We start from the raw sequence: 14,157 nt of genomic DNA, 5'->3' as shown, positions 1-14,157 counted from the left end.
TTCAGAAACTGTATCTCACTCAAAACAGCATGGATAGTTTTTTTTGTAAGTGTGTGAAAGCACCAGAGACACAAAATAACACCCCAAATCCCACAAAAAGTGATTTTTCTTTTTTTTAATCTTTTTTTTTCTTCATAATATGGGCAATTTAAGAAAAGTTATGTCTATTGTCCCACCCAACTGTTAGATTAGATTTACACCGATGGTCGCTGCTGGCTGTCTGGCTGTCTGGCTGTTTTCCTTCCAGCCAGGCAGCAGACGGAACAATGCTTCTGCTGTCTAGATGTCATCTCTGTCTCCCCAGGGGTAAGACACTATAAAAACAGCAGTATAATAACAACACTGCAAACTTCAATATCCTCCACCAAAAGTCTATTCAATTAAAAGATCCACGCTTGGGATTTACTGTCTGTCTTTTTTATATTCTCAGGATTTTCTTCCTGAAAGGTGTTAAAGTCAGGATCCAAAAATGTCCCTTTCTTTTCTTTTGCCTGCTTAGTTTGTGTCTTGTCTTCACTTAGTTTCTGAAAGACAGACGCTTTCCTTTTGGTCTCATGACCTGATACGGGAAACGCATCCCTCTCTGTTCACCATGACATGTTTTTCTGAGAAACGTCTCACCTGACGCGGCGCGCGTGGTTTGAAAGCCGGCACAATTAACGATTTATTGACAGCACTGGAGCTTAGTCGGAGAACTTCAATGCTCAGAAAGTAGTTTCGGTCCAGCTGCTGCTAACTACGTGAAAAGGTGGAGCTAATAAAAACTAATGAGCTGCATGTGCGTCTGTTTAGCGGCTACTGCATCATGAGCATGGTATCCCAGTTACATGTTACCTATTACCTCAAATTAGTAAAGTTGTAGTAAAGCCAGTACATTGTTCCTTTTGTTCAGATAAAACAAATTCACATTAACCTCAGTTCCCAAGAGTGGGATTTCATCTAAAACACTATTCAAATCTCCTATGTATGCAAATTGCATAATTTTCAGTATTTAAATTCTAAAAAGGTCAGGTTCATCTTGCATAAGAGCCTGCTCTCTGTAATTTGAGCAGTGAACAACAGTGTGTGTTAGAGGCAGACAGTATGCTGGAGGGAATCAATATTAAAGAGGATTGTTAGAGTAAAAAAAAAAAAAAACTGAAAATATGTGTGTAATAGAACTTTTGAAGGTGCTGCGTATTAATGTGAAGTCACTGGACTACATGCTATCACTGGTGTGGCTGGACCATGGGTGTGCATGACCTTATATAGTTATCTAAATTATCTATTTTACTTCCAAATATCACAATATGTATCAGTTGGAGCTGTGGCGCTTGCAGGATACTTTTTCATAGTACGCACAAGAACCGCCCGCCCAGCTGTTCTTATAATATTTAATGTGTAATGAGCGTGTGCTCCTAGCATACTTTTATCATATCATTATGACTAGATCATGAAAATATTTGACTAAAGCGTTTTGTGTGAGAGAGAGAGAGAGAGAGGTAGATGTCCTCAGAGCAGACAGCTGTACGGAGATGTGCCGTGTAAACATCATATCCCGAATATGATCAAAAACAGGAAAAGCCTCACGATCGCAACATTAATATCAACACACATAATTCACACAACATGCTATAGCTCTCTTCACTGGTTCAGCAATACTCAACGTCCAGCAACCAGTTTATATGTGGATCGAGTCATAAAAACTGACACTCTGATTAATAGTGGATGGGTTGTTGGTGAAATAACGTGTAATCAATGAGAAAATGATAACTGTGAACAGGGCGGCTGTCGGCTGCTCCTGTGCGCATTTACGCATTTTCATTAGATGTCGTGTTGCATATCTCACAAAAGGAAAAAAAAAAGATGCATAGTGCGTGCAGGATTACAGTTGCTGGCACCTTTTGGGTTGGAGTAATTATGATGCAAAGTAGTACCTATAATATGTAAAAATGTTTCTGTTATAAATTAACAGTAATGCTGTCTGTGTACAGTATCTATTGGGTACAAATTAGAGATATATATTCATTCATTCCACAATGCCAAATTCTTTGGGCAGGCAAAGCAGAGAAAGAGGAGGTTCGATCCCCGCCCCTGCAGTCATTGTCGAAGTGTGGGTAAGACACTGAACCCCGAGTTGCCCCCGGTGCTGCGCATCGGAGTGTGAATGTGTATGAATGTTTATCTGTTTACCTTGTACGGCCGCCCCGGCCACAGTGTGTGAATGGTGAATGTTTCCTGTAGGATGTAAAAGCGCTTTGAGCAGTTAAGACTGGAAAAGCGCTATATAAATACAGTACATTTACATTTACTTATGAGGTCATAAGGGGCAAAATTCCAGATTGGCCCATCTGAGCTTTCATTCTCTCAAAGGCAGAGCAGGACACCCAGGGCTCGGCCAACTGGGGGGCCATAGGCAGGCCGGGGGAACTCTTGTTAATGCTAAAAAACATCATAAAGTGAAGTTGGACCTTTTTAGAAGGAAAAGATCTCTCAGTACTATCAAATCGCAACACTTCTAGAAGCACAATAAATGAAAGTCGCAACACAAATCCAACCGGCACCAATGTATTGTAAAAGAATCAAATTGGGACAAAAGCCCCACGATTGTGTTCGGTTTGTGTTTTTTATAACAATGGTGAACCTGTGAACTTTGGCAGCTCTGCCATTAAATACTGATCTCATTGCTCATACTCCATCCACCTGCCAGGCGTGTCCAGAAGCAGCCGGCTGCACCCTGTCCTTTGAGGACGGAGCGCTGTTGAAAACTGCAGGTTTGGCTCTGGAATGCAGATGGATGATCAATCTCTGCCAGGCAGACATGCTTTCTCCCTGTCTCCTTTCTCCTAATTAGAGCTGCTGATCTTTGTGCCAAGGCGTCTTGATACAGGATGTGCCAGAGACCTTGTAAGACTCTTTCATGTCTATCTCCTTAACATTATCAGAGAATTATATTTTTTTGCATCCTGACCTGATTGACTTGACATTGATCCAATAGGTTAAGGTCAGGTTGTGCTGTATTTTTTTCCCCTAAGCTTGGATGTCTTGTGAAAAACATGTTGATTAGAATCCAAATTAGCTTTATTGGCCAAATATGTGTACACATTTCAGGAATTTGTCTGTTTTTCTTTTTTTTTTCAAAGCAAAGTCAAGCTTAACTAAGCCTACTGAAAGTTGCTTATACAATATTCACATTGGTGGCCCCCATGATTATTCTTCTGTAAAATCGCATTATCTCCCTAAAACAAACCACACATTTCTGACTTAAAAGGAGTTTTTTTGTAGATTTGACCTGCGTTAGTATCCTTTCAAATAACATTGTACAAATCAAATTAATTGCTGACAAGTAGCTGGTGAGGAACCCCCCCCCCCTTCCTGGCATTGAGAAACACAGAGGTGACTCCCTTTTTAAAGACCTGTGCGTCCATTCACCTCTATGGCCCGGGTCGTGAGAGAGCAACAGATTCCAGAAGGGATTTGAGGGCTGTACTGTCTAAAGTTTCAAAATATATTGTCAGTGTGTGAACGTGGGGCCCTGGCGTATTATGCTCACCATTTATGTAATCCCTACTGTAACTTAATAGCCTGTACTTAGGCAGGAAAACAAAAGCACAAGGTGGGGGAGAGCTTAAATACACTGTGTTGGATTTCATCACACATATCTGTGGCATTCAGCGCTGTCTGCCGCCTGTCGCTAAGGTATTCCACATAGAGGAGGGGGAGCCAACATAAGATTGCCAACTACAGGAACCCACTGTAAGCATGAAGGCATGCAAACAAATCAGGTAACATGATGATGGAGGAATGGCTGACAAAAACACGTTAGACCAAGACAAATCAGGCTCTTCAAGCCTATATTTGAGAATGTATGTGTAAGATAAATACCCACAGTTCACACAATGTACCCAGTTAACACATTAACAAATTGACCCTCAGCTCTGGGGTGTCACAGCGGGGTCCCGTGCTGTATTCACTGTACACTGCATTTCAACTTGTCCCAAAAACACAATGCTCAAATTTGCAGATGATACAACAGTAGTGGGCCTGATTTTAAACATCAATGAAGCATATTCCAGGGAGGAAATGGACAGGTTGACAGACCGGTGCATGGAACATAGTCTCACGTTGCCAGACTTTCTTCCACAGAGCTGCGAAGGAAGGTCTGGCTAGTGCACAACATTGCAGGGTAGGAGAAAAACAACATGGGACACGAACTGACACTGATCATTAAAAAAGACAAAATGGGTCATTATTGACTTCAGGAGACACTGAGGAGACCATGCTCCAATAACCATGAGGGGAACGTGGAGAGGGTCGCCAGCTTTAAGTCTTTGGGGACTCACATCAGCGTGGACCTTCACATGGACAGACAATCCCGTTGTTCTGGTTAGATTGGCTCAACAGCGGCTCTACTTCTTAGAGACACTGGCAAAGAACACACTGTCTGCAGAACGCGTTTTAACACACTGTATGACTGCGTGGTATGGGAATTGGACAGAGGCCGACCCAAAAATTCTCCACAGATAAAAAAACTTTTCAGATATTTATACCTTACTTTACTATCTATTTTTGTGGCAACTTTTCACTTTTTCTCCTTACATTTTATAAAATTGGGTTGTTTTTGTACAAAAGCTTGTCTGTCCGGTGTGATTGTGAGTGCATGTCGGAGAATAGTGCGGACATGCGCATCATACCACATGCCACACTGAGAAAAAAGTGAGGGGAAAAGAAAAAGAGACTTGCGGTCTGGAGGATAATAAAGAAGTTAAATCACTTTTTCTACATTTACACACGTATCTGTGCTTCTACTTGAGTACGGGAAGTGAGTACTTTTGCCCTCTGTGTTGGACTCACTCTACCCTTCTCTGGAGGACACCTTCAGGACCCACCCTGGCAGATGTGACCCACCTCTACAGTCTTGGGACCCTCTGGGGGGCGCTACAGAGCAGTCAAAGCTCGCCCCTCCAGACGGAAAGAGTCATCATTGAACTGAACAAAAATCAAACCTTTCCTTGTCATTAACTATATATTTACCATGATACAACCTCTGCAATAGTGTTGTCATGCTTTTAAAATGCTTTTTCATATATGTATTGACTAGGATGACTGTGCCTGACTGTGTGTTAGAGTATTTATTTGTGTATTTAGTACTTTAAGTACTTCATATTCAGGTACGGTAAGCTAATTCCATTATACACAAGCTTGTGCAATTACAAAAATGTCTATTTTCATTTCTATGCACCCTGCAGACATACACATTAACCTAAAGAACTGAATTTCATTGAATGGGGAAGTTAGTGAACGCGAGCACAGAGTGGACAAAAGACCTTACCCAAAAATATTAAGTACTAAAAGCACTAAATACACAAATATATACTTTAACACACACTCATGCAGTCGTCCTAGTCACTCAACATAGGAACAAGCATTTTAAAAGCATGACAACACTATTGCAGAGGCTGTATTACTGCAAATATAGTTCATGACACCAAAGCAACAACATCAGTCATTGGTTCACATGCCTAAAAAGACCCATGGGTAATATTTCCTGACAAGTGACCTTTTGTGGACATGTGAATTGTTCTCCCTCGGAAGTAAGGGTTAGGGAAGGTCTGAGGCTGGAAACCACAGTGAGCATCATGTTTCCTACCAACAGTCGGCGTTGGGTTGTTTTTAATATAATATAACCACCATCTTTAACTAACTTCAACCCAGACCATTGTGTTGTCCTCCCGGGTCAAAAACAGACAAAAATTTGAGATTTTTGTCCCTTTTTCAGACTTTTTTCTTTTCACTAACATGACCTTACTGACCCACCTACTAGTTTAAAAAAAAAATTGAAAAGAGATGTTCCTTTTTTTTATCACGAGTCAACTAATAATGAAGTGTCTGGTCTATTGATGCTGCTGAAATAGTAATGACAAAAAACAGTACTTGCATTGTGTAACCTATATCTCTATATTTCTGTGCTAATATGTTTAATATTAATACATAATTACCTGTTACTCTATCACGTGTTTGAAGATGACTTTACTGCTATTAATATGAGCTTTTATTCATTTGTTAGATGTTTTATCCCTGAATGCCTTAATTTAAATATTCTATTTTATATTCTGACCGAGTAACATCTTTCCAGGAACTACAGATTAAAAAAAACACACAGTATATAAACCCATTTTATGTTGGCTATTTGTGAAGCAACTTAGTTGTTTGGGCCCTCACAGAGAATAACCTCTGTGAAACATTTGCCTCGGCACATGCTGAGGGACAAAAAGGTTGCAGTGAGTGCAATCACGCATGAGAGTGTCTGACCTGGAGTGAAAGTGTCAGCTATGGCTGTTAGGTCACGTCCTCCTCCGGAAACAGGTGTGTAAAGCCAACACGTGTCCAGAACACTCCAGGGGCCCCTGAGCTAAGGTCAGGTCAGGGGGCCCTAACCCTTTCAATCCCAGCACTGTGGGGCCACAGGTCACTTCCACAGCTCTGTACTGCCATTGTAGTGCTACAGTGCCAGCACCACACAGCCTGACAAATCCACTGCAGAGTAAATCCAAGCCAGAGATTTTCCCTCTCTCATTTAATTTAACCCTTTAATAATTGTGTCACAATTATTAGTTTACTTAACGCGTGCACGGTGGGTCACAGGACCCCGGAGGACCAGACCACGGTAGCTGAAAATACAATTAACTCTCCTGTTGTCCTCTGGTCAAATTTGACCCGTTTACAGAAACTTTCTATATCAGTACTATGACAAAATAACGTTGAAAAAAGTGGTTGGAAAACTTTTTTACAAAAATGTAGGAAAACAATTTTCTTTTTTAAAGGCTGAAAAAGTGACCAACAAAATCGGAAAAGGTAACAAAACATTTAAAAAAAAATTGGAAAAAGCAACAATTTTATTGTTGACTCAAACATAATTAAAAAAAAAACGTCAAAAAATAGGAATACAATTGACAAAAACGTTAAAGTGTAGAAAAAAACACAAAATATTGAAATTTCAACCCAGAAAAACGCAAAGTTGAGGACGAGATGACGGTAGTAGGAAATGCATTTGAGTGCAGGACGGGTCTCGGGACCCGGAGGGACGAGATGAGGCTGGTGGGATACGCGTTTGAGTGCAGGACGGGTCTCTGGGACCCCGGAAGACCAGGCCAAGGTAACAGAAAATACGATTGAATAAAGGACAGGTCTCTTGGACCCGAATGACGAGAGGATGGTAGTAGGAAATGCATTGGCGTGCAGGATGGGTCTCGGGATCCCACGGGACGAGATAAGGCTAATGGGATACGCGTTGGAGTGCAGGACGGGTCTCTGGGACCCACGGAGGACAGGATGAGGCTAGTGGGATACGCGTTGGAGGGCAGGACGGGTCCTGGGACCCACGGAGGATGAGATGAGGCTAGTGGGATACGCGTTGGAGTGCAGGACGGGTCTCTGGGACCCCAAAAGACCAGGCCAAGGTAACAGAAAATACGATTGAATGAAGGACGGGTCTCTTGGACCAGAAGGACAAGATGGTGGTAGTAGTAGGAAACTCGTTTGAGTGCAGGATGGGTCTTGGGACCCACGGAGGATGAGATGAGGCTAGTGGCATACGTGTTGGAGAGCAAGATGGGTCTCGGGACCCCGGGCGACGGTAGCAGAGAAATACGATTGAATACAGAAGTGTCTCTGGGACCCGAAGGACAACACAAGGGTTAACTTGCGTTTGAGCGTTTGAAGGCGTGCTGGGTGGTTCACAACACTGGCTGGATGATTGAGTCTTTCATTAATTATTAACCGCTCTGTCAAAAAAAACAAAAAGAAACTGCATGGCTGATAAGCTCCACCACTGAAGATAATAATAATAATAAAAAACTGAATTATGTATAGCGCTTATCAAGGACCCAAAGTCCAATGTTAAGCAGTCTAATGTTGTTAGTGCGCACTGTATGGGTGTGTTGAGGATGCACCATAGAACAGTGTTTCTCAAATGGGGGTACCCATACCTCTAGGGGTACTTCAGGGGGTAGGTGAGATCTTTTCCATAATGCTAATTTAAAAATATGTCATGCATTCTTCATGCAAAATATTGAGTGATCCTAATCATTTGTAGCAATACAATGTTTTTCAGTTACAAAGTTGTTGTTTAGTAAATCTATCACTGCCAGCTCTATATTATACTTTGTACATCTTTTTATTTTTTAAGGAGCGATTGACTGATTATTGGCCCTGGTAGGTTTTTTGGCCCATTTTCTAATGTGAGTTTTGTGTTTGGATTTTGTAACATTTCAAAATCTTAATTTTTACTTAGTTTTTCATTTTCACTCCATATGCATATCGGTTACAACAGTACATCAACTACTCATAATCGGTATCGGACATGAATATCAGTATCAATCAATCCCTAATGTTTTATACATTTATCTACCTTTTTCTTTCTATAAAAGTGTTTTACGCTGATCTGGGGGTATTTGGCTTAAGAATAACAATTCAAAGGGGTACATTATTGAAATAAATAATATACTACGGACCCCTGCCATAGACTGTCCAGGTCTCATCAGTTCTTCCGTCTTGAATGTTCGTGATTTGTATCGGTGATTGTCCTCAAGAGGTAAATTCAGACAAGGACCCAAACTGAAATATGAGACTTAGATTGCAAACTCTGACTAATGGAGGTATTAAAATTTAAAAAACAACAACAGATGCAGCGTTGGGGGCGTGTCCTTACGAACTATGACGCTCATAGAACAGGTGCACTAGAGCTCTGCTAACCCAAATGGGAATAAAATAATTTCTAGACTTTCCAAATGTCATTGTTGGGTTGTAGTTCCATTATTTTGGCTTCTACGTCAAGTTTTTACACTGTCCCAAAGACATATCTTCATCACAATTCTTTAGACAAATGTGAGGGAAACTCCACAACTGCCTTGTTCACATTACGTTTTATGTGAAGGAAAAAAAAGTAGAATATTGGCTGATATGTTGTTATAACACATAATATAAAACTGGTATAACTGGGCCATTCTCAGCAAATGGTGCCATTTGTGTCCCTATGATATAATCAAGAATAAGTTGGGAAAAAATGGGTTGATACATAGTTTTTCAAGCTTTCTTACTAAATGAAACCCTTTTCCACTACATAAAACAAAGGTTTATGCCTCAGGGTTTATTAACTCTAAAATAATTACTCCGACTGTGGTGCAAGCACTCAGTTCTGTCACTATCCTCAATACCACTAACCCAAAAAATTCCCATATTGATAGGCTATAATTATGAGCACAGATATAGTTCAACCAACTTGGACTTTTCCTACATCTCTGTAATTGATTGTAAAACTATTTTCAAAAAAAGGGAACAGCCTTTTTACAACAAAGGCTATTGCAAGTTTCCAAAAACTTCTAATTTTCGTTCATTACTGTAATTTAATGGCTTCAAAGCCCCGGCGCATATCCTGGTGGCCTGCTGCTTTTGACTGTTGTTTTCTGTCCGCATCCTTCTCGCTGAAAGCCAGAAGGCAGCATATGAGACGAGGACCCCTCTGTATTTGCATTCAAGATACACGACAGCATATCACAACACAAGGACAGTGTGAGATATCTGCAGAGTGCAGAGACGGCCATGCTGCAGCCCACTGGATCACTCCTGGAGCTTTCATCATCCACAGCCAGACACACACACACACACACACACACACACACACACACTCTCACACACAAGTGTGTCTCACTATCTTTGTGGGGACCAGTCATTGACATAATGCATTCCCTAGCCCCTTACCCTAACCTTAACCATCAAACCCAAATGAATAGCCTTAACCCCCACCCCCACCCTAACCATAACCTAATACTCACCCTGATCCTAAAACCAAGTCTTATTCCTCAAACAGCCCTTTAAAGTTGTGGGGACCAGCATTTTGTCCCCACAAAGCTGTTAGGACCCCATAAGTATACTGTATTCCCAGTTTTTGGTCCCCACAAATATAGTTAAACATAGTACGTACACACACACACACACACACATACACACACACACACACACACACACACACACACACAACACAGGTGCTGTGCAACAACGTTTCACACTTCTCCGTCACGCTGCAGCTCTTTGAAGGACGACCCAGATACCTGAGTGCTGAACCTGACATTATATACTATAATATATACTATATTATAATTGTAATACAGTATATATTGATATATATGTAGTAAGATGGTTGATAGATATTTATTGATCCCAAAACAATGGGAAATCATAGTGTTACAGCAGCAAACAAACATCAGTCATACAGTACAGAACCAAAATCCAAATGAAATACTAGGATACAATATACATACAATGTACATGAAATAAAAATAATATGCATAAAAATATAAGAACAAATATTTGAATAGTGATTGATATACTGATCTGATATACTTGTATACATTATATACAATCATAATTCATCATAAGTATCCTGTTTACTTGTATTATTATATCAGATGTATTTACTCATTGTTGTTGTTTTTATGTATGTTTATTCTTATGCTCTGGAAGCACAGATGTATTTTTTGTCATGCCTGTAAAGTAACATGAATTTGAAAAAAAATTGCAAGAGAGAGAGAGATAGACCTCCAGATCTTCGTATGATCATTAAAATGTCCAGTTGAAGTCCAGTTTTGTGTACTGTAGGGCTAGATTGGTCCAAAAACTATTTCACTGACTTTATTTACATGCACATGATATTCCAGTTTTTACCCATATTCTGAAAAAAGACAATATTCTCACGGAGCCGTTTCCATGACAATGAAAGCAATTTTTCCACTAGCATTCCCGTTTACATGCAGCTGTGCAAAATAGGATTTAAAAAAAAAAAAAAGTTTTCTTTACCCACACGCTGAGGGGCGCCTTTTTCATCGCATCACACGCTGACAGCCACTGTCCAAATGTTCGTATTTTACGCATTGCGAAGCCGGTACTTTTTGCAGCTCCTAACGCAAAATGATTGCTGGACATACCAAGCAATCACACACACACACACACGGAGTCTGGTGGTTGATGAACGCATACATGTGCTGAGCACACTGCCATGAGTCCATGAGGCTAATGTCTGATTACTCCACATTGTCATTGTGATATTTTGTGATTACATTCTGAATTTGCAAGGTTCTCCGTCAGGTACAGTAGTACAATGTCTTCCTCTGACGTAAAAGTGCACTGTTAGTCAGTGGAGTTCTATATTATGTGGTTCAGGGTCCTTCTGTAAGCCATTTTAGGGTAAGATTTGGGTTTGGAGCATTCTACAAGCAGCAATGCCTACAGGGCAAGCATCCGGCCCGTTCCAAATACACATTTGCAAGAGGCACTGTACTAGTGCTTTATAAACAGGCAAAACAGACACACTACTTCCGTAAGTTAGAGGTTCATCACCTATTCAAAGTAACTTTGTTTTCAATGATGCTGATGTTGAAAGTTATGCTGGCTTACTTTCCCTGCTCGAGTCAGGGGGTAACAGTCCCTGCAGGTCAAAGGCTCAGCAATGCAGCGATCATTCATCTTTCAAAATGTGTCATTTATCACCGCTAATAAAGCTTAGTCCTATCAGCCATAGCTCGCTCTTTCGCTCTCTCTCTCTCCCCCCATTTGGAGGTATTTTGCTGCTGAAAAGGCTAGAGGGATGGATGACTTCCAAGCAGGAGAAGCAGAGTGCTCATGCAGGAAAAGCGCTATAAGGAAACTAATTAGCCGTATCAGGTCCCAGGACCGCAGGGTGGATCTGCTGGTTTGTGAAGTCATTCTGGGTTCAATCCCCCATGAGGCAATTTATGCCAAAGTATCCTTGAGCAAAAATATTTAACTTCTACCAGAACAAGACCTGACTCACCCTATTTTCCACACAGGGACATTCCAAAAAGAAGACAGTACCCCCCTCTTGTAAGTAATCCAATGTGGCGAAAGTCAAATTCTTATAATAGGATTCATGTGAATAATTATTATTATTCAAATTACAAATGAGTGTCTGGTGGATAATGATATGAAAGGCAGCAGGATACGTGATACAAAGCTCCAGTCTATATCACCTGACTCTGGGGCCAAACTGCAGGAGCATCAGACACATTAACAACAAAAATGGCTTAATATGCCCAAAGCAACATACAACATAAATTGTAAGGACAAAGTAGAGCAATTGTTGCAAACAGCCAACCACCAAGGATATAGACCTATAGCCATTTGTGTATTAACACACACCGAATAATCCCACTGTATCATGTGTGAAGTCACCTCCAGAGGTCAGAAAGCCATTGATGCATCAGTCACATTGTATACCATGTACATGTGACACCAGTTTTATGTAATGCAATTTTCAAAAGTTCTGCAATAGCAGTAGTAAAGAGAGGGACATGTTTGCTCATGTGCATTGTGCTACTTATTAGTTAGGGCAAATAACTTCCCCTCCTAAAAAGGAAATGGCTAAAATGAACACAGACTCAATAATGACGTCTGTCACTCCCCGATGTGAGTCGAGTGCAGATTTGAGTCTGGCATGCTCATATTTGACCGGTTTATGGCATACAAATTCATGCTGAAATTTGTGAAATCCATGCTATAGTAAACTTTTTTGAAACGTCTGCTAGCTTAGCTACAAGCTAGCAATCAAACACAACAAAGGCCGTCACTGGAATGGCGTTATGAGCTAACGTTAGCAATCAAACAATCATAGCTAGCTTAAACGTTTGTGAAATGATTCCCATCTTCTGTTATTGTTTGTAATGAGAGAAATTTAGTATTTCTTGGATTTCACAAATTTCGGTGTGACGCGTTATGCCGTAAACCGTTTGAATCTGAGCATGAGTGAGTCAAATCTCCACTCGACTCACATCGGGGAGTGACGCAGAGCACCGTTGAAAAGTTCAGGTTGAAAAGGTGCATGTTAGCGCCGTGTCGTTGTCAACTGGCGCTGTAATGGCGACAGGCAGACGAAGTAAATTGAAAAAAAAAAAATTCAAAACCCTGAACAGATACTTTCGGTTGTTGCCGTCTGGCTGCTGATTCTGTCTGCCTAAATGCAAGACACACAATCTCTTTTGTTCCTGCTGGTATAGGCTTTTTTTAATAAGTCAATGTGAGATGTGGTCTTCTGTGTAGTATGGATTTATTTTTGATGCCGCTTGTTTCTATAGGCTGTGTTGTTTTCTACTGCTGCACAATGAGTGCAAGACTCCTTGAACTTGAATTTACCTTTGAAATGGGTCAAGAAGGGATAAATCCATAAAAAGCATTAATGAATCTAACGTGAAGAAGCTGTTTTTGACAGCCGCGCCTTCACAGGGTCAGAGATTCTGTATGTGGCCAGGTATTGTCAGTGTTGGGGCCCCGTCCTGCACACATATGCATGCTGCCAGAGAGCGCTCTTTTATCTACACTACCCACCTTCGCTGTCAAAGTGCCCTTCGGCAGGGCATCTCACAGGAAAATATACAGCCACGGGAATAAAAAATTCTGGTCACCTCTCAGAGATTGGTTATTGCTGACACAGAGCCAGCAGCAGAGGACAGGAAAAACAGTGGGGAAAAAAAAAAAAAAAAAAAAAATCTTGTGATTACAAGACACTGATGCTGAGTCAGTGCCTATCAGTGCGACCAGCAGTACCACTCGGGGCCATAACAAGTGCACGAGGCTTGTTCGGAGTGATGTGCCGTTGCTCCTCTTGAGTGTCACAATCGACTTAAAGACAAAAGTATATGGTGTTTTGTGTAGAAAGGCGCACAACTCCCACACGTGAGAAGTCCCTCTTATCTCTGTCTGCATTTTTCTGGCTCCAGCTCCTCCCTTCATCCCCTTAAGCTCTCTCTCTCTGTCGGTTTCACTTCATGACTAATGCTGCGCTCTCATTACCCAGAGTCCCGCTGTCGACTCTGCCGCGTCTTCATCCTCTTCCTCTCTCCCCTCACTCTCTCATCTGTCATTTATGCCCACTCGCTGTTATTACTTTTTGCCGTTTTGTATTTCCATTCTCTCTCCGGCTCACACTCTTTCTGCGCACACACACACGCATGCACACACCCTGGGTGGGTCATTACAGAGGAGTTTTATTTCTTCAAAACCCATCATTATTGCTTTTGCCGTTTTGTATTTCCGTTCTCTATTTAGCTCTCACTTTTTCTGCAGCTGGCACGCACGCTTGCGCGCACACACACACACACACACACACAC

The 14,157-nt window shown here is 41.2% G+C and overlaps 1 protein-coding gene across 1 annotated transcript in view; it reads right to left on the bottom strand.

Moving 5' to 3' along the window:
- ptprfa (protein tyrosine phosphatase receptor type Fa) overlaps positions 1 to 14,157 on the bottom strand; it is a 373,454-nt gene that overhangs the window by 238,572 nt on the left and 120,725 nt on the right. The window lies entirely within an intron of this gene.

Source organism: Etheostoma spectabile, chromosome 9 (assembly GCF_008692095.1).
Source record: "Etheostoma spectabile isolate EspeVRDwgs_2016 chromosome 9, UIUC_Espe_1.0, whole genome shotgun sequence".
NCBI classification, from domain to species: Eukaryota; Metazoa; Chordata; class Actinopteri; order Perciformes; family Percidae; genus Etheostoma; species Etheostoma spectabile.
Note: the sequence above shows the minus strand (reverse complement) of the source record. Positions and strands in the feature narration are given on the sequence as shown.